The sequence below is a fragment of the Protopterus annectens genome, chromosome 2.part1, assembly GCF_019279795.1.
Source record: "Protopterus annectens isolate FY-2018-M chromosome 2.part1, PAN1.0, whole genome shotgun sequence".
NCBI lineage: Eukaryota > Metazoa > Chordata > Ceratodontiformes > Protopteridae > Protopterus > Protopterus annectens.
The window spans coordinates 1,006,085,637-1,006,107,257 of NC_056729.1; positions in this window are offsets into that span (position 1 = coordinate 1,006,085,637).

A 21,621-nucleotide genomic window follows, 5' to 3' on the forward strand; every position below is an offset into this window, starting at 1 on the left:
AACATGAGCCCCAAAGCATTATAGAAAATGATGAAGTTTTTTATCACATAAGATCACTCATTACCAGCAGTTGAAAATATAGATGCGAGAAAGCCAGATATTGTAGTCCACGAAAAGAAAACAAAAGTAACATTGATTACTACATCCAGTGATTACAGTGTCTTACATAGACACACACACACACACACACACACACACACACACACACACACACACACACACAGTCATAAAATACCAGGATCTGCATACAGAAATGAGAGCAATATGGGAGGACAGATACCCAGACAGTTCCAGTAGAAGTAGGAGCAACAGGTCCCATAAAAAAGAATTTACAGTCTTATATAGATATATTCCCAATACATGTAACTCCATATGAATTGCAGAAGGAGTCATTTCTAGACACATTGTGGATGTTGCAAAGAGCACTTTGTATTAGAAACCCAAATGACTTGGGGAAAATAAACTGACAATTACTTTCTCATTTTCACTTCAGCACCAATTAGCAGTGTCAGTGGTACAACAGATCAGGCACACTCAACTTTGGTGCTAAAGGCCCAGAAGGCTATGGGCTGTAGTCCCACCCATAATGGTTGGGAATGCTGACACCACAGTGCAGCATTGATGGAGACTGTACTCCTGAGTGTGTCATCCTTCAGATGAGATGTCAAACCAAGGTCCCATTTGCTTAAGTTGGTGATAGCACAGATGAATGTAAAATATCCCATGCCACCTATCAAAAAAGGAGGGTTTCTTTAATTAACACAACATAAATAAAACATTATTTAAATATTTGCAAAATATACATATTTACAGGTACATATCTACACATTCCTATATAACGTTGTTATTATTCTTCCATAATTGACTGCCACTTCTTCTTTCACAGCCATAATTTAATTTTTCAAAATATATCAGCCAAAATCCATTTCACATTAGAAAAAATCATTCAGTCTTTAATTCCAAATGACCAATATTGCATAACATAAGTTCTTATCTACCCCTTTTCACATATTCTTTCTTCTTGTTTTTATAGTGTCTATACATAATCATATTCATATCTATATTGTTAATGTCATTAATATTCTCAAAAAAATGTACGTTCTTTTTATACTGCATATTTCATTTTAATGGTGAATTATTTATTATCAGTCTCCACAGGAAATCCTAACACTCTCAGTCTTAGTATACCACTTTTTCTCTATTTTAATGGTTTTTATTGCTTTTTCTGGTAAATTTCCCATGGATTTACATAATAATTACATAATAATGTTGTTTCATTACATTACTATACCACATTTTTCTGTTCTTCTCTATATCATCGATATTCATTTTCCAAGTTAGTATTTTTTCTTGATAATTTTTGACTTCTTCATTTGTATAATCTTTATCTCTTTTTCTTATCAACTCCCACATTTTTGTACTTATATTTAAATATGTTCACTATTATTTTCTCTTTCTATTCATTTATCCACTTTAATATTCTGTAAAAGTTTAAAGAAACAGAATAAACAATTGGATTTAATACCCCAAATCCTCCTACATCTTCACTCATATACAACATACTTCTTTTCACTGGATTTAATTTTGAATGCCATAAGAAAGAAAACACTAATTGCATTATTTCTTTTTCACATTTTATGGAATCATATGAATATTTGACATATATCCTATTTTCTCATTAAAACAGATTTCACAAAATGATCCATTACTTTTATCTTTATTCAAGGTCACTTCCATTTCCTTTAAACTTCCATTCTGACAAACCAACACTTTCGTCACCCATATGTTATTCTTAGCAACAACTACATCATCTGCATATGTTAGAACTACTGGAATCACCACTTCCTTTTGAAGCACATATTTAATATCTTCCATTTTGTAAGCTGCTTAACTCACTATTGCATGTATTACTAATGCAAACAATAACCTACACATGGGAAACTCTTGTCTTATACCACCATTTATGCATATGTCGTTACTTATCCAGCCACTCCCTAACATTCCAACTCTATTATATTCATATGCTGGATAACACACTTTCCTTATTCTATTACACATTCCATACTTTCCATAACATCCCACAAAGCATCATGTCCTACTGTATCAAATACTTTACTAATATTACCTGCCATAACTTTCAGTTTTACTTATAATAATTTATCATACCACGAATAATAATTCCAGGCATACCTTCACTTTTATATCATATATACTTTCTTCCATAATGCCCATCATAGGTTCATAGGTTCATAGGTAGGTACTAGGATATTGGCCCTAGGGCCTATATAAGCCTAGCCAAATGGTACCCTGGCTTTAGCCACTTAAGAAAATTATTTTCCTGTGCCCCTGTCAAGCAGAGCCACAGAAGCGATCCCCGGGGTGAATTTCCTATCTCCCATCCGATCATCAAGATTTTTCTTGAAGAGTGCTAATGAGGAGCTTTGTTTGATATAGACAGTTAGTTTGTCCCAGAGTATGGTAAGTCTCTGGGACAGGAATCTATCCCTCCAGCATGTTCTGTTTATTATGGTGACAAGGTTTAGGTCCCTAGAGCATGTAGCTCAGAGGGATTGGGATTTCTTTAAGTGGAGCATGTGCAACAGCTCTGGGTTAGACATGGCTTTGTATGTTAGGCAGAGATCGCCTCTGAGTAGGCGATATGCAACAGAGTAAAGCTGGAGTTTTTTGAGGCGGTCTGCATAGGGCACCTGTTTGAGGCTAATAATCCTCTTTGTGAGATATTTCTGTGGACTTTCCAGTTGTTGTAGATGTCTTGTGAGGTACATACAAAAAGGGGCATTGTACTTTATAATGGGTCTAATCAGTGATGAGTAGAGGGGAACAATGACCTCTTTTTTCCTGGATGAGAAACCTTTTGTGATGAGGTGTGCCCTGTAGAAGAATTTCCTGACTACTGTGGCAATGTGATAAGCAAAGTGGAGACTACTATCCACCTGTGTCCCAAGGTCTCTTATCACACTTTTGGTGTTAAGTAGACTACCGCCTATGTGGTAGTTCATGGGTACAGAGTTTTTACCAAAAGGGATGACAATGCACTTTTTGGCATTGAGCTTGAGGCCATGGCTTTGACACTAGGCATCTGTATCAGTGAGGCCCTTTTGTAGGATGTCCACATTGTTAGGAGTTTTGATTATGGCTCCTAGTTTGCAGTAATCTGTGAACTTTGTTAGCCAAAGATCTTCTGTGTTAGCCTGCTCTTCAGAGACGTAGATACCAAACAGGAGAGGACCTAGGACTGAAACCTGTGGTACTCCACTTGTCACAGGTCTGAAGTTGGATTTAGAGTCTGCTACTTTCACAGTGTGGATTCTGTCAGTGAGCCAGTTGGCAACCCATCTTGTGACATAGGGATTTATATCTAGTTTAGTGAGTTTATCTATAATTTCAGAGTGGAGGATGATGTCGAAAGTCTTGGCGAGATCTAGATAGGCTGTGTGAACCACCTTACCCTCATCTACGGCTTTGATGACCAATTCAAAGAAGTCTATCAGGTTTAGGCGACATGATCTGCCTTTTACAAACCCGAACTGGGTAGAGTCCAGAGTTTGGAGATTACCAATGTCATTGTTTATAAGTTCCATGATGATACGTTCCATAGCCTTGCAGACCAGGCTCATCAGGTTAATGGGGCTGTAGTTCCTGGGGTCCATGGTGGCGTGGGATAACCATTCCTGTGTGCCATTCAATGGGCACAGTACCTGAGGTAAGGCTATGACTGAACATGGTACTTAGGTGGGGGTGCCAGTTTGTTCTATAATTTGTGTAGAATGCAGCCTGGGATTTGCCAGGTCCCATGGATGCTGTGTTCTTGGCTTTGGAGTGTATGCTTTTTACCTGTTCAGCCATGATTACAGGAACTTTGCATTCTTTCGGTATGGAGATCGGCCCTTTAGGAGGTGAGAGAAGGGTAAAGTTAGCACTAAACCTATCTGCCAGGATGTTGGCAATCAGTTGGTTCTGTATATTTAGTGTCATTGTGCTGTAACTCAGAGCAAATCTGAGTGTTGCCATTGAGATTCTTGACATAGCTATAGAATGCTTTGTGGCTGTCTTTAGAATCAGTGGTGATTTTGTTTTTGTAACTAGCTTTGGAGGATTTTATGAGGGATCTCAGCTTCTTAGTGAGGCTGACCACGGAGTTCTTCCAATCATGGGATTTTACTCTTTTTTGCAACAGTTTCTTTCTTCTGTTGTAGAGTTTGTTTATGGCAGGGAACCATCAGATTGGCTTCTGTATTTTGGAGGATAGTATCTTGGTTCTGTTAGTGACTGCACGATCCATGCACTTGTGTAAGTGCTTATAAAGTGCATTTGTATAGGATTCAGCAGTCTACCTCTATTGTCCTTCAGCATGGGTGTCATGAAGTTTGCCACTTCTGTCTTAAGAAGCATGAAGTTGTCTCTGTAGAAATTTTTTACGGTGGTTTCCCTAATGGGGGGTGGAGGTGGGATGTGGATGTCTAGGGTGATTAGCTTGTGGTCAGATCTGACCAAGGATGAACTGACCTCTGGTGTGGAACACCAGTTGCCCATGTTGGTAATGACCAGGTCTAGGATATTACTGCCCCTGGTGGGGGTGAGGATAAGTTGATCCAAGGTATTGGAATTTATGAATTCCAGAAAATGTTGAGCACAAGAGGTGGTACATGAGTAGTTTTCCCAGTTAATGGTGGGGTAGTTGAAATCATCCATTATTAGGGTGTTAGGTTGTACCCTAATATTTTCCAGTGTATCAAGAAATGAGGAGTGGGAATCCTGGGGCATGGTGGGGGATCTGTAGCAAGCTACAATTTGGATTGTGGTCTTGCCCAGAGTTAGTTGCACTTGGATAATCTCGGATGCATTATGCTGAGCAATTAGCCTGGGGGTGTGGATATCCTTAATGAATATGGACACTCCTCTGTCTTTAGTATTTCAGCCCAGGTTAGGTGGCCGAAATGGGTGGTATGAATTATAGCCTGATAATGCAGGGGTGCTCTCTGGAGCCTTGAACCAGGTCTCTGTCACTGCACAGATGCCAATGTTCTCCATTTTAAGGAGTGCCTCGAGTGAGTACATTTTGAGGTTTAGACTTCTAGTATTAAGTAGCATTACCCTCAGATTTTGCTTGCTTGTACCTGTTACAGTGCTGAATTTGTCATTTGAACCTTGTCTAAAAAAGGCACCATAGGGGTGGCAAGAGCCTTAGCCAGTATCTGGAATCCCAAGGGTGACAGGTGCAAACCATCTCTGGCAAAGCATTGTGGTTTGTCGATCATGTCATCCTAGGCAAACATATACTGGATCCCCTTAGAATGACACCAGAAGCTTAGCCAATTGTTGAAGTCAATCATTTTGTCGTTGTACTGTGGTATCATTCTGTGTGATGGCAGGATGCTACTCAGGGATAGGGTCATACCTGCCTAGGTTACAAGATTGGACAGCTCCTCCATGTCTCTTTTCATGTAGTCCAGGGAGGTATGCCTCAGGTCATTCACACCAACATGGACAAAGACAGAGTCATATTTGTACTTGTTGTGGAGTGACCTGAGTGCATGCATTATGGTGTGGAACTTGGCACCTGACAGGCAGCTGACAGTAACTTTCTCCTTGTTTAGCCTGGTGAGTGGAACATCAGTGTGCCTGACTATCGAGTCATCTATGACAAGAGTGTTGGGTACATTGTTATTCCTTATGGGCTTTGGTTGAGTGGCACACTGAGTTTGTGGGCTAGCTGTCATTTGGGTTTTGTTGGGGGGTGGAGGTTGCTTGTTTTTCTGCTTTGGAGGTCTCTGTTGCTTGGGTAGATTTTTACTGAGGGCCTTCGTGAATGTAGGTGTGTGTTTTGTGTTTCTATGCGTGTGTTTTGTTGGTGTAGGTTTTGGGGGACTATGTGATGAGTGTGGTGTGATGCAATTGTTTACCTTCTCCTCTTGACTGTCTAGTCCAGTCTTGGGTGAAGAGAGCTTTGCTTCCAGTTTGGCTATATAAGTGCATCTCTCTCAAGTTGTAGTGTTGGGTGGTAGGAGGAGAGGGTTGTCTGTGTACATGAGGCAATTGCAGCATTGCCGCAAGATGCCCAGATTCAATTCTCATAAAATGTTATAATCTGTAATCAGCCCTACTATCCTTTTCTAATACCATCAATAACTTCAGAAACAATAATAAGCTATCATCTGCTCTTGATATGGTGAACCACATTCAACTCCTCCATACATTAAAAGCCACATTCAATATGCAGATATCATCAGCACTGCCTCCAACCTGGCAGACCTCACTGCTTCAAAGACACCTTCAACCTAATAGAAAAATGGTTCTCTAGTTCTCAACCCCAACAAAACAAAACTAATTACTTTCTCACCCACTAACAAGACTCTACCCCCACCTTCTCTATTACATCTCCAAATTTCAATCTTACCATACCTAAACAAGACAACCCTTAACAAACTGCTAGATTTGCCACAAATTCCACCCACTGCACTAACTTCCAGCCAACTCCATTTCAACCAACTCAAACACCCTATAACCTATTAACCTGCAATCTTATTCAAAAAGCTTAAACCCCATCTCAATACTCTCTGGCAATGTCCATGTGATGTGATGTATCTTTATATTGTATTTAGAACTCAACCCTTTTTTTTTTTTTTTTTAACACAATGTTTGTTATGTCTGTGTTGTACTTGCTTTTTCTCCCCGGCGGGCCTCGAAAAAAATGGATATCCAGTCGGACTCTCCCGGTTAACAAATGTAAAATAAATAAATAAATAAATAAATAAAAATTATAATCTGTATTATTTAATGTGATAAGTCTCCAGATTGTATTTTATTCTTTTCATCTTTCTGCCATATAAATTTTAATATCCCACTACAAAATTCTTCATAAACAAAACCTTAATTCAACCCTTCATTCAAAATGATTATAAAACACTCACATTGCCAATGCCTTAATTTCTTCTACATTTCATACTCTGTACCATCTGGACCTGATACTGAATCAACATTTACTTTCCTAACTACTTCATTCAACTCACTAGTAATAATTTCTTTTTCAAATTCTTTGTACTTATGTATTATCACAACCAGATTTCCAAGCTGCACAAAGTTGTAATGTTTTTACGAAAGTATGTATGTTAACCTCAAAAGGGTTGGTTAAAGTCTGAATTACTATTCTATCACATTGTTTATGACTTTGGAAAAGGAATAATGGCAAAATTCCTCTTCCTGGGTAGTGTAATTTCCTGACTGCATTACCTAAACTGACGTCGGCAACTACTTCCGGTTCTACAGCAGCTGACAACAGGGTTTTGTTGCGTAGTGCAGCACAGTCCAACATTCAGCCTGGTCAGGCTGTTAGAATGCTTAATGAGGAATGTAATATACAAAGGAGTCCTGTACCTAAAGGCAATACAGTGGGGTGCCCTTCTATTGATGGCTTCTTGAACTACATTAACTTCTTTAATGACGAGATCGAAAACGGCGTTGTTGAAGAGGTTCATGAGAATGTAAGTGATTTATCTAACTTAATTGCAGACTTTGACTCGAAGTTATTCAAGTGCAGGAAACTGCAACTTGAGATCTCTTATTTTCAAGAATGCCTAGTTAAAAAGCTTGTCCCCAAAGGTTTGCGGCAATGGCGTTTTCCGGTTGGGTTGGTAGAAGGGTCCCAGTTTCATAAAGATCTTTTGGCCCTGTTTGATAAGCAGGGTTTTGAGTTTATGGGTTTACTCATTTCTCATTATCAGAAAGAAATTGATTGTCTTAAAACAGAACTCCTAACACTTGACAACAGTATCAAGGAAGATTCTGAATTTGTTAGATACAAATACGAGTATTCTAGAATTTTTTTCTAGTATAGAAGCAACTATTATTAAATTGATTAACAACAAAACAAAAGAAGATTAATAGAGATATTCAAGAATATAGGAGTAACAAAGCTTATCCCCGACCTCCCATATTTTTTAATAAATTACAAGGTGGTATTGTGCATAAGAACACTGATGGAGAACTATTGAATATAGTGGATGCTCAGCCTAATTTAGAGTTGGATAATTACGATGATGAACCCGTGACCCTTCGTCGGAGTGAAAGGCTTCTCAGTAACTCTAACAAGTCTGTTAGCACGAACTCTAACAGAGTTGGTAACAATAACATCGTGACTACCCATGGGTCTGCTGCATCTAATGATGTTATTTCTAATACCCAGCTGGGTTTTCCCAGAAACAAGAAAGCCAACAAGGTGAATGGACAGGGCAAGAACTACCAGGGCAATTACAGGAATCGGAGGTCACAAAGCAGGAGATGATAGACCATTTTTCTGATCCACTGGTTCTTATGGACTCCAAAGGGGACTTTAAAATTTATAACTATACATCCTTTGTCATTGACTCTGAGTTAGTTGAGTTTTTTTCTAAGGGCTTAACCTTTGTCCCTGACACGTTTTGATTTGGTGAGGACAATTATTGACCTTAAATTATTTATTAGAAAACTGAATTTAAAGCTATTGATGGGTAATGGTACAGTTTCAGCTAGTTCGCTTAGGGTTCCTAGTGTTTATAATCCACCCTTGCATGAAACCTTATGCCTTTTTGAAAAAATGTGTGAGTTTGATTTAAGGGCTCTTGAATCTGAGAAGCTTTTTTATAGGTGACCTGCTAACATCACCAAACACCAGCGTGATTTTCTGGGCTTACTGAAAAATTGTAATATTAGAGTCATGAAACCAGATAAGGGGGGTGGTCTGGTGTTTATGGATGATTTTTTGTATGTTCAGAAAATGATGTCTCTCCTTAACACTGATTTTTATGAAGAAGTGAGTATTAATCAGGTTAATGTGGCTTATGCAAAAATCAGGGGATTAATAGAGGATCTGTTCCTTGAGAGATTTATTGACCTAGACCAGTACCAATATTTGAACATCTTAGCCCCCAAGTTACCAGATCTGTTTGGTATCCCGAAAATTCACAAAAGCTTATCACAACCTCCTTTTCGCCCTATTGTTGATAGCCGTGGCTCTATGACTTCTGCTTGTGCACAAAGCTTATAGACAGTATTTTAAGGCCCTTAATTAACCAGGAACCCCAAATTTGCAAATATTCTTGGAGTTTTCTTTACGAAATTAAAAGGATCCCCTTTGATGTTAGTTATTGGTTTTAACAATTGACATCAAAGATTTGTATACAGTTATTCCACAAGATATTGGTATTCAGTGGGTCCGCGAATTTTTGCATGACAAAAAGACAGATGATAATACCATTAATTTGGTTGAGACTTTATTGGAAATTGTCCTAAATAACAATTTTATGTTGTTTGATAAGAAAATCTATTTACAAAAATCTGGGGTGGCCATGGGGTCGCCATGCGGTGGCAGTTTTGCCAACTGTGTATTAGCCTTTTGGGAAAGGACTTTTTTATTTACGGATGTGAGTTTTAAGGAAAATGTTGCCTGGTATACACAGTACCAGGACGACATGTTTTTTTATTTGGAAAGCATCACCATCTGAGGTCCCTGCTTTCCTAAGGACCATTTCTAATTTGACTTCCTTATTGGAATTCACCTACAACCTGCAGGAGTTTAGTATTAATTTTTTGGACATACTGGTTAGTAAGGATGTGATGAATTCAAGATACAAGAGTGTTATTTATCGTAAGCCCACCTACTCTAATGCATTTTTGCATTTTACTAGCAGTCATCCAAAACATCAAAAGAAAGCTGTAGTGAAAGGTCAGTTAGTTAGGGCAGCTAGGATGGTGTCGGATTTTGAAGACTTTCTGTTGGAATGTGAACAGTTAAGCCGCATGTTTCTAAACAGAGGGTATCCTTCTTTAATGTTATCTGATATTAGCACTGAAGTTATTAACAAGAGAAGATCTGGTTTCTATAAACCAATCCTGTCGTTTACTTGTGTTAATGCCGCATCGGTTCACACAGATGTATCAGGATTGGCTGTTGACACTAAATTAGATTCTACTTCTGCAACTAGGTTTTTGTGCACCTTTTCTGTTGACCACCACCACATTAGGAAGGTGTTTAACAAAAATTGGGCCTTAATTTTAGATGACAATTTTTTGTCCCACCAATTGGGGGAAGCCCCGAAAATTACTTTTAGAAAGGGGCGCAATTTAAAAAGCATGCTCGAGTGTCATTCACGTCCTGCTCATCAACAAATGGTAGCAATGACTAAGTGTGGGGCGTGTAATCAATGTAAGTTTGTTCTGACAGATTCTAAAGTTTTTGTTAGGAATGTTGAATATCATATAACAGGGAAATATAGCTGTGAAACTAGTGGGGTGGTTTACCTGGCCTTATGTCAGAAATGCGCTGCTTTCTATATAGGGAAAACCTGAAAGGAAGTTCAAGCAGCGCATTTACGAACACATTTATGCTATTTCAAGGCACGATTCTAACAATGCTCTTGCCAGACATATTGGTGCATGCCCTGATCATCATTTTAAGTTTACAATCTTGGGGAAAGTGAAGGTAGACAACAAGGGAAGTCCGTGGCAAATCCATTTAGATAATAATGAATTGGCCTGGCAGATCCGTACTGGGGCATATATGCACCCAGGTCTAAATGAGTATGTTTCCATGTTTCCATCTCTTGTGTTTTGAAATTGTTATCTTTGAAAAGGTAGTCCCTTTTTATGTGTGGAATTTAACTAGTTGCTGTATGTGTATAATGTTAAGAAGAACGCTTGCTTTTATTTTTAGTTTTTTATGTTAATTTAATGAGGTCTTATTGTTTAACATAGTTTATGGTATTGTTAAAAGCAAGTGTTTTCTGCATTTATTCCTGTTATCAAGTATGCCCTACTGTTTATTTTAAATATTTTAATATTTTAAGGTTTTTCTTAGTTTGATTGTATGGGTGTGTGTGTGTGTGTGTGTGTGTGTGTGTGTGTGTGTGTGTGTGTGTGTGTGTGTGTGTGTGTGTGTGTGTGTGTGTGTGTGTGTGTGTGCGTGTGGGGGTGAGGGTTTTTTTACACATATTTACACATATTTATATTTATATTTATTTATATATATTTATATTTTGATGTTAAGAATGAATTATGAGTGTTTTAGTATGTGGACGCCCACAATTTCACATGCATTCACATGCACACAATATTTTATGGCAAGGATGAGGAACAGAGTGTGGCAATATTGACTTATTTACTTATTGTGGTAGTAAGCTATTTTTATATGCTTGTCATTGATTTAATGTAATTAATTAAAATTGTTTGATTACTTAATTGAGGTTAAATGGTATAAATGTGATTGCAAGCTGTTTTTAAAATTTGTCTGAGGAAGGAGGGACATTGAGCTCTCTGAAAGCGTTTTTGGTGCTTACGTTATCTATTAAACTTCGTTTGCTTTGGATTTGGCTGCTGGTGCTTGTTTTTGTGGTTTTCATTTCCTGACATAACCTAATGACAAATTCAATAATGATGCCTGCTGCTTCTTAATCCTATGAAGAAGGACCTGTTTCTTTCTTACATTTTTCTAAATGTTTACTAAGCAGCTCGTAAACTACACTTTTTACAGAAGTATGCAGAAAAGTGAATGAATAAAAGTAATATTACAGCTACAAACTGCTATTTACTAAATGAATGCAAAATAGACTACATTTAGTGAATAGAAATACAAGGAGAAATGTAGTACATTAAAATATCATGGTATCTACATAGAAATATAAAACAGAGAATCTCACTGTCGAGTACTAAAACCCAAGAATACGTCCATAACACAGATGGTAAAAAAGTCAGCAAACCAACACTTTCAAAAACGCATCACTTGCAATTGTATACATCTTACAAAGTCCATTGAAAGGCTTTCATACCATTGCTATTGTGATTGTAAAACAGTGTGAGGTGTACAACACAGGATCAACATATTGCTCACAGTTGCATGACTAAAGATCATCACAAGTTGGCATACATTCAGAAATTTAAGGAACATGACACTGCATGATGAAGACTGTGAAGCACCACTCAGGTTTATTTTATGTTACAGTAAGTCATGTCGGAAAAGTACGTCCCAGAAAAATGCAAAATGTGACCGGTATTCCTCCTCCTGAGTCATATACAATGTTATAGAGTAAAAATTACTACTTTGCACACACCTTTTAAGGCTAACATTAATATTTTCTGCCAAACATAACAAATTTCTGCAGCTTGGAAATCTGGTTGTGATAATACATAAGTACCAAATTCTTCTTTAACTCATTCTTGATTTTTTCCTTTCTCTATGTACTTTTACTCTTATACATATTTTCTACATGCTATACAACAATACCTATAGTTTGCTCTTGTGTTTTTTTACCTGTCACTTTGCATTTTTCATTTCCCTCATTATACTAATGCCCTCCTTTACTATTTTACCAAATATGCAAACACCTCTTCATTTCTCACTTGCAAATGTCTCTGCTTAAACAGAAATCTCTTTTTTCTCAATTTCTTTGCTATATTTCCTTTTCCATATCATAATACTTTTTTGTATTCATCTCTAAATTCTCCAATACATTTATATTCATCTTTCCATACTACACTTTCCCTTCTTTTCTTACATCATCCTGCTATTGAAAGAAAATATTTTTATACTACTTTTTCAATTCAATCCACTAATCAGACCAGTTTTTATAAAGTTCCCTCATGATTATATGATCCCTTCAAAACTGCAATGCTTCCCACTTTCCAGATTCATCCCATAATTTCTTATTTATTCTTGTTATTCCCTTTTTTATTTTAATATGCTCCCTTTCTTCCATCACCTCCATCCATGTTGCTAAATGATAAAAAAACTGTCTTTACTATATGATTTTATCACTTCTTGTATTTTTTAACATCTTTTCCTTTTGTTTTAACATTTTCCCTTAAGTCACCTACAATAACATTTTTCATGTTAACCACCATATCATGTAATATTTGATGAAACGGATTCTCTCTTTCTTGCCATTTGGACATGCATATAATGGTATAATTCTATAAACACGTTGTCTCCACCTCACATTCACATTTAATATTTTACGTTGTTTAAACAAAACAACCCACCAGAACAATATTAATTTCATAAATTCCATTTTATTTCCCACCCCACAATTTTTTGCTTGCAGTCTTTCTTCACACGTCAGGAATCTTATATCCACTATAAGAGTAATATATGCATCACATTTAGCACACCATTCTAATATCATTATCCTTCTTGAAATATTAATAATGGTATACATATTTACTGAAAGCATTTTAAATTATTTTTCTTTCTTTTTAATTTTAAGGTAAATATTTTAAATGTGTGTTTTCTTATTTTTTATTCTTTCCTAAATGAATATTTTTTTCTGAGTTTATGTACAACTATTTCTTCATCCTCAGAATGATATTTTTACAATTTTCATTAACTGAAACACATATAAAACTGCTCCTTACCATTATTTTTAATCTTTAGTGGTTTATTTTTAAATCTTCTTTTCCTCACTCTTACCATAGCACCTATAGTATTTCTTCTTCTAATATCCTTTACACTCAATTCTTAATTTTCAACACTCTCAGTACAGTTACCTTCATCCTCCTGAAATATAGTATTTTTAATTTAAATTATCTTTCATTACTTCATCCTGTTTTTCACTAACCCATTTTCCTCTGTTTCTCCTATTTCCTCATTACTTTCAGACATCACAATACTTTCCTCATCATCCTGTTCAACATTATATTGCTTATTGTTTTTACAATCAAACCAAAAATGCCCTTCACTGTCACATATTAATTTTCCTTTTTTCTTTTTACTATATATTCATGATTTATGCCAACTTTTAACCTTATTGGACCCCCACTCCTTTTCCATAACCACTTTCTGATTTTATTTAATATCACTGCCAAAAATTCATTTTCCATTGAACATAATTTCACTTATCCATTCATTCTATATAATCCATATAACACAAAAAATGTTATATATTCTTTTAACATACTCTTTACTTGTATTCTTATATTATCCATGTTTAATCATATCCATATTTATCTTAACCATTCTTATATCTTAAAAAAAAATTCTTATATAACTTTTCCCATAATTTCTTTTACATTTCAAAAACACACGTTCAGCAGTTTTCTCTTTCCCACAATACAGACATACCCCAGGATTCAGCAAGGTCTGTACGGTGTTTAGGAATAATGCAAGAGCTGCTGGAGGCAATATGGCCACCGAGAGATCCAGAAACAAGCTTCTGGCATGTGCACGTGCACTCCTGCACTATTCCTGCATGGACACAGCTCCTGTATGCTAATTACCCCATTTGCAGGTGAAAACCATGCAAATGAGGTGAATTAGCAATCCAGGAAGCTGGCAGCCACCCATGCAGGAGTAGTGTAACCTGTAGAAATGTATTTGGCTAGCAACCGAATACATTTCTGCAAACTACAAAACAGAGCCATGACAGCTCCAAATAAAGGGTGTATATAATGTGGAAGGCATGCTAATGGCCAAATATATGGCCATTGGCATGGAAATTAGGTTCAAAATAACAAAAAATAACTTTAATGTTTTTGCCGATTTCAGACATTTAAGTGTAGGGCAGCGGCTCACAAATGGGATCGGCCCAAAATTAAAACTAAAACCTTGAAAAAAGCTTTTTATGCAAAAGCACAATTTTGCCATTATAGTCAATGGCAGGCAGAAGACAACAAGGCCAGTGAATAGTGATTGCTAAGGGGGAAGGCTCAGTGTCAGACTTGTAACTAGGCATTAGCAGTCAATTCTATGCAATTGAGGGGAATGACACTGAATCACAGATTTCCCCTCATTGCTAGCCTGCACCCAACCGTGTATGTGCAGGAAAACCATGGTGCAAGCCTAAGAGTTAGCTGACATCATAGAGGGGTGTGCCAGGCATACTGTAAGCTTATTGGAGCTCTGTGGCTCAGGTTTGCCCTTAGCTTAGCAGGGCTAAGGAAGGTGGTGTGTCTGAAACTGCTTAGCAATGTTTACATTGTTTAAACAAGTGTGCACACCGCACACTGGGTTTTAAATAAAAACAAAAAAATTAAACCAGGAAATAGCAGATCCATTCACATCTGAGCACTGCGTATGCATAGCGTGCCTTGGGGCTTAAACAGGAAGGCAATGGGAAGAGAAAACAGCAGTAGGAAGGTAATCAAGGAGAACTAGCATAGCTGGCAGGTGAAATGTATCAGAATCAGCCAATTACACAAGCAGCAGCCCAGCCCAGCACACTACTATAAACTATGCAAACACTTTTTCCTCTGGTTCTTCCCACAAACTCTACACCACTGGTGTACACAAACTGGGAAATTTTACCCCAAAAAATCAACAAAATGATAGGAGCTGCTTTTGCTCTCATCAATCAACATGCAGAAGAGGCTGAGGGCAGTGAGGATGACAATGCTGACGACCAACCACAGTGAGGAGAAGGAGAAGAGTGTACAAACCCAGGGTAACCTACCAGGGGCTACATGAGCTGGAGATAGTGGAGCGCTATAGGGAGGACAGGGACCTCCTACAGCAAATTGTTGAGCTGTGTTGGCCACGCCTCACACACAGAACTAACAGAGAGGAATCCATCCCAGTGGATACCAAGGTATGTGTAGGCTTAAGAATACTAGCTACAGGTACCTTCCAAAGGCCAACTGGGGATAGCATGGGGATCTCACAGGAATCAACATCCAGGGTACTCCACCAGTTCCTGGATGCCATGTCAGCACATGCCGGTGAGCACATATATTTCCTCAACACCCGTGAGGCATTGACCAGCAATATGCATCTCTTTCACCAAATAGCAGAGTACACTGAGGTAGTGGGTGTTATAGACTGCATGCACATACACGTCAATGCACCACCCGGTGAGCAGGGTAGAGTCTACATAAACCACAAGGGCTTCCACTCCATCAACTGCCAGGTCATGTGCGATGCCCAGGGCATTATAATGAATGTGTGTGCTGGCAGCCTTAGAAGCTATCACAGCTCCCACATCTGGCATATGATGCAGCTGTACCAGAGATTTGCCAGTAGGGACATCCCATATGGCCACCTAGTGGGGGATGCTGTTTACGCACTGGAGATGTGGCTGATGACACCCATCAGAAATGCACACACACCTGAACAAGAACTCCATAAAGAGGCACATGCACAGATCAGAATCATAATAGAGCATGTGCTTGGGATGTTCAAGTCACAGTTCCGGTGCCTGGACATATCTGGTGGAGCCTTGTAGTACTCACCAGCTACATGTACCCAAATTGTCATTGTATGTGCCATGCTACACAATATGATCCTGTGAAAACAGCTGCAGCAGGGACAGCATGGGACAGGGCCACACAGCCCCCCACTATTGCCAAGACCAACACAGGCACAGAGTGACTCAGGGGAAGAACAACCTTAGCCTGCCCCTGTAGGCAGAAGAAGGTGGGTCCAGTATGCCCAAGCCTTGGCAAAGAGGCAATGCATAGAACATACACTGACATGGTAGGAACCCAGGGAATGACACCTTTCTCTGACTCACACATACAGTAAAAGGGATGCCAAACATGACACTACCTGTGCTTAACCATGTATAGGGAGTGTACTATGTGCATCTGACATAGTCAGCCCTTCAGCACCATCCTCAATACTGGCACAGCCACAAGGTAAGTCACTCTCACTATCAATTGCTGTATGTAGTAACATGTTCTGCTACCTGTATCTATGGTATGGCTGTGAGCATGTAAGGGACACAAGTGGCTGAATGGGATGGCAGCAGATAGTAGACACCTCTATTAGCAGCATGAAATCCGTAACAAATACTGGTGTCAACATAGTAGGCAGTACTAGACAAGGTGACAAAACCCACTGCAGGACATGCGGTGGGTCAAATGTGTGTCCAGAGGTCACACACATGCATGACAGTGAGGCTCACATACCCAGCAACCGTCTCAGCCAGAAGGACAGGTGTAGACAAACACAAAGAAAGGCTGTGCTAAGGCCTCTGATTGATGGGTATGGAGAACAGCCCCCCCTCCAGACCTACACAGACATACTACAACAGGTCAGGCAGTGGGATGTTAGTTCTGAAGGGTAAGAAGTCTGAAACCGAAATGTAGGTCAATCAAACCTAAGAACTGTAGTACACTGATATGCCTCGTCTGCATGATAGGTCAGAATACAGAATGAAATGGAAGCCAACAAAGCACCTGAAATATCAGTACAGTCATAGCAAATGTTTAAAGTTGTCAGGTGTGCCTCTCCTCCACAATCCTGTGTAGAAATGTAGTAACATGTACGTGTAGGTATAATAACAGTGGAGCACAGATTACCTGAGCTGGCCAAAGTAGCAGGATAGATTGTTGCACCTGTACAATATGCAGGGCTCTGTGTGTTAGGTTGTTGTGTGTTGTATGTTGTGTGAAAGTGGTCAGCATGTAGGCATGGAGGGTTGGGTCCCGGTGGCCAATGGCCAGTACTGTTGATGACAGGGCCAAGTTCTCACAACTGCAGTGCCAAACACAATGCATTCCAGCAAGACACAATCCAGCAATAATCCATACTAAGTATCTGAATGTAATATATGTCACCATCTGAAATATGGACATGGCATGAATTTGGGCCCAGACATACAAACAGTACATAGGTGGAAGTACCCTAGACAGAGTGTGTATAAAATGTTACTGTCAAATGGACACACCTTTGGAATTGTACATACAGGTTAGCAGCACATTAGTTGGCTGTGTAGTATGGAATACTGATGTAGTCTGGCCAAACACTGGCAGACCACAAAAGGCACAGGTATGAAGTACTGAGAAACCTTGCACAAGCCAGCATAAGTGGAATGCCTCATGTATATCTGTGAGTCAGCTGCAAGTAGCTTCCATAGAACACACACACCCAGCACTCCCCACCATCAGTCACAGGTCCCTCACGGGTCATAACCCTGCTGTTGGGAATGAGTACAATATGACTCCCACCACTGTATGGGAATAGCCACAGAATACAGCATGCTGAAGAGGTGTCCCATGCAGGTGTGTCCCTAGCTGTAAGCAGCACCCTGCCAGCATCCACACCAATGGATCAATAAGGATAGAAACTATTGACATTAACACCTTGCACACATACACTGTCACCCAAGAGGAATACAGTGGCTTGCAGCCTGGGACTGTAGGAGTGACACAAGGCACTGGGCTGCTACAGATGGCCTGCATCACTACCAAATGCCCTACAGTCCTCTGTCAAAGGCCTGTGTCTCACCCGTACTGCCAATGTATATTATCTCATGGAGTCCCAAATAACAACATAACACAGTTCACAGAACATAAATGCATGACCATGTTGACAAATCCCAGTAGCATGTCCACCATGTCCTACTGCATGAACTGTGGACCAACCCCTAAATACTGCTGGGATAAAATGATATCTATAGGGATACTTATCAGATATTGTTTTCATAATGTTCGGAAGAGGATAGAATAACAGAGGGGGGGGGTAGAAGCATGGACGCCATGGAGTCTGTGAAGTCTGAAACTCAGATGTGTGCAGATACTATCCCTACCTGCAAACACAGGAATGGGTGGCTATAAACCTGCTCATAAACCACAATGTGAAGGCATAATGACCAGAAATATGAGCCCTGCCTCTGGGCAAACTGTGTGAATCTGCACAGCTGTGAGGTATGGCCACAGCAGGATATGGCCATACTGTCACGTCGATAGATGTACAAGCATGGGATCCTCAACCACCACAGTAACAAGGTGCTGAACCATTTACAAAGACACATCAGCACGTGTCTACAGCTCCCCCTCCAGAATGGTATAATTGTGCAAGAATATGTAGGCTGCAGACCACAATACTGGACACAGCTTCATTCATCTTGTGTTCCCCAAGAAATTATTGCAGGCAAATATGTATACCTGTCAGTAGTTGATGACATAAAACATCACAGTGTAAACTAGTACATATGTAGCAGAAGCAGCACAGACACAATTAGTTACAGTATCCCACTATCCTTTGCCCAATGCAACCCCATATTGTCAAACAATCTACAGATATCCTGCAGAAACAGGCTTCTAGCTGTAGGTGTAAAACACAAATCCCTGCACTGGAGTACAACCTACCTGGAATGGATTCACACATTCAATACAGAAGGTTATCCTGGGCATGCTCCCGCACATAGAGAAATGAAGCCCATGTCTGACAACAAAATACTGAATGGTCATACTGGGCATGCTCCTACACTTAACAGAAATGAATCCCATGTCTGGCAACAACAATGGACTATACATATCTGTCAATTGCAGATGTTTGTGCACACACTCCACATTGCACACCAGTCATGCTTTGCACACACATCGGATAGGAATACACACATACATCCAAGGATAACACACTATAATAGGCCAAACATACAAATACATAGATGTGTGGAAGAGAGTGACAGACAGTGACAAAGAGCTTCCCATCATGAGGCCTGTCCCACCCAACACACATCCAAATGGCCAATACCACATGATGTGCAAATGTCTATCACTGTAGACATTTGCTTCTGGTAGCCCTCAGCACTATAGTCTCTTTGGTGCTTGCAATAACTGTGTGACATGACTGTACAAGGCATTATTCATCTAGCAGTTTTATACAAGTTCCTGTTAAATGTAAACCTGTGTGTCACGAATGGTTTATGGCCCCATTCACATGCACTGTACTCCCCATTGCCCTACTTTGGCAAGCCTGCTGATGTCATTCACCTTGAAATACACCTTTGTGGAAGGGCTAGCCCAATAAGCTCCGTGGCAAGTGCTATAATTGTGTAATGCTATAGTGTGATGTACTAGTTAGGTAGGCATTCTATTCTCAGACATGACAACTGTGAGACTCTGTGTGTGTGTGTGTGTGTGTGTGTGTGTGTGTGTGTGTGTGTGTGTGTGTGTGTGTGTGTGTGTGTGTGTGTGTGTGTGTAGGGATCAATGCTTTTGAGGCCAATCACAGTACCTATACTGTCCATTGCTCTACTTTGGCAAGCCTGCTAATGTCATTCACCTTGAAATACAGCTTTGGGGAAGAAGTAGCCCTCTAAGCTCTGTGGCACGTGCTATAACTGAGTGATGCTATAGTGTGATGTATTAATTACTTAGGAGTTCTAATCCTAGACATGGCAACTGTGAGACTCTGTGTGTGTGTGAAGGGATCAATGCTTTTGAGGCCAGTTACAGTCACTACACTGTCCATTGCCCTACTTTGGCAAGTCTGCTGATGTCATTCACCTTGAAATACACCTTTCGGGAAAGATTAGGCCTATAAGCTCTGTGGTGTGTGCAATAAATGCAGTACACTGTAGTAGCAAATACATAGCTAAGTAGGGGGTTGAATTTCAGTACTATAAAGAGTGTGTTTGTCAGCAGTATCCTGTGTGGAGGTAGCTCTGATCCTGTAATAACAGGACTCATTGTGAGGCGGGTTTTGCATATTTCTTATATTGATGCCCTACTATATGTCACAATGTCCACCTTACAAGGACAACACATGTCAAACAGCAGAGAGGCTGCTGTAGACAATACATACCCCTACATGTGACATTATGGATTGGGGAACAATATAGGCAACGCTTGTATTAACCAGAGAACACTCTCCACCCATGTCTCATACACAAACACACTTATCTAGGCAACAACCACTATGCTGGTAGTTCCCTGCATATTGCCCACAGATAGTAACCATGGTGGGATTGCAGTGAACTACAGAGGACATGGCACCTTGTTCCATCCATACAATAGGCAAATAATTGCTTACAGTGGTCCTTTGCTATGTTCCCCACTGGACACCTGCAACAACTGTAGAGTCAGCAAATGTAACCCACAAAGGAAATACCATGCCTTATACACATGCCCTGTATTGACAGATGCCACTAACACCAGTGAATACCTGTATCATGCTGTCAATGTAGGTGCAGGATCATCCTCAGTTCCATTGCCAGTTCACACCATTTGTGGTCAGGAATGCCACATCAGATGATAACAATCTGCCCACACAACATGACCCAGACACCCCAGGTACACTTCCATATGTCACAGAACAAACATGTGGGACATGTGCACAACCCAGACACCATTCATGTTATGGAATGTAGAACACATACATGGCAAGCATTGTACAGCACTGGCCACCCACAATAGTAACACATATGAGTGGATGGTGAATACAAAACCCACTTGTGTGGGCCAATCCAGGGACTACAGCCCTGAGCCACACTGCAGACCATTGTCATGTGGCCTGATGCCAAGCTATACCCTTTGCCTAGCCTTGTGCACCTTCTGGCACAGTCAACTACTACACACATGTGAAGCAATGAACCTTTGCATGTCAGTACTGTCAAATCTCTGTCTGTGTGTGTGTGGAGATTAATGATTTGGAAGCCATTCACACTCACTACACCTCCCGTTGCCCTACTGTAGCATGCCTTCTGATGTCAGTCACCTAGCCATACCCTTTGTCCATATATCAGCCTGATAACCTCAGTGGTGCATGTGATACCTGTGTAATGCCATGGTGTAGCAAACCAGTTAGGAATTCTAATCCTGACCCTGCCAACTGTGATAATATGTGTGAGTCCCTGAGAGAGTGTGGCTGTGTCTTACTTGACACCTGCTTTTGTGGACAGGCACATGTACTAC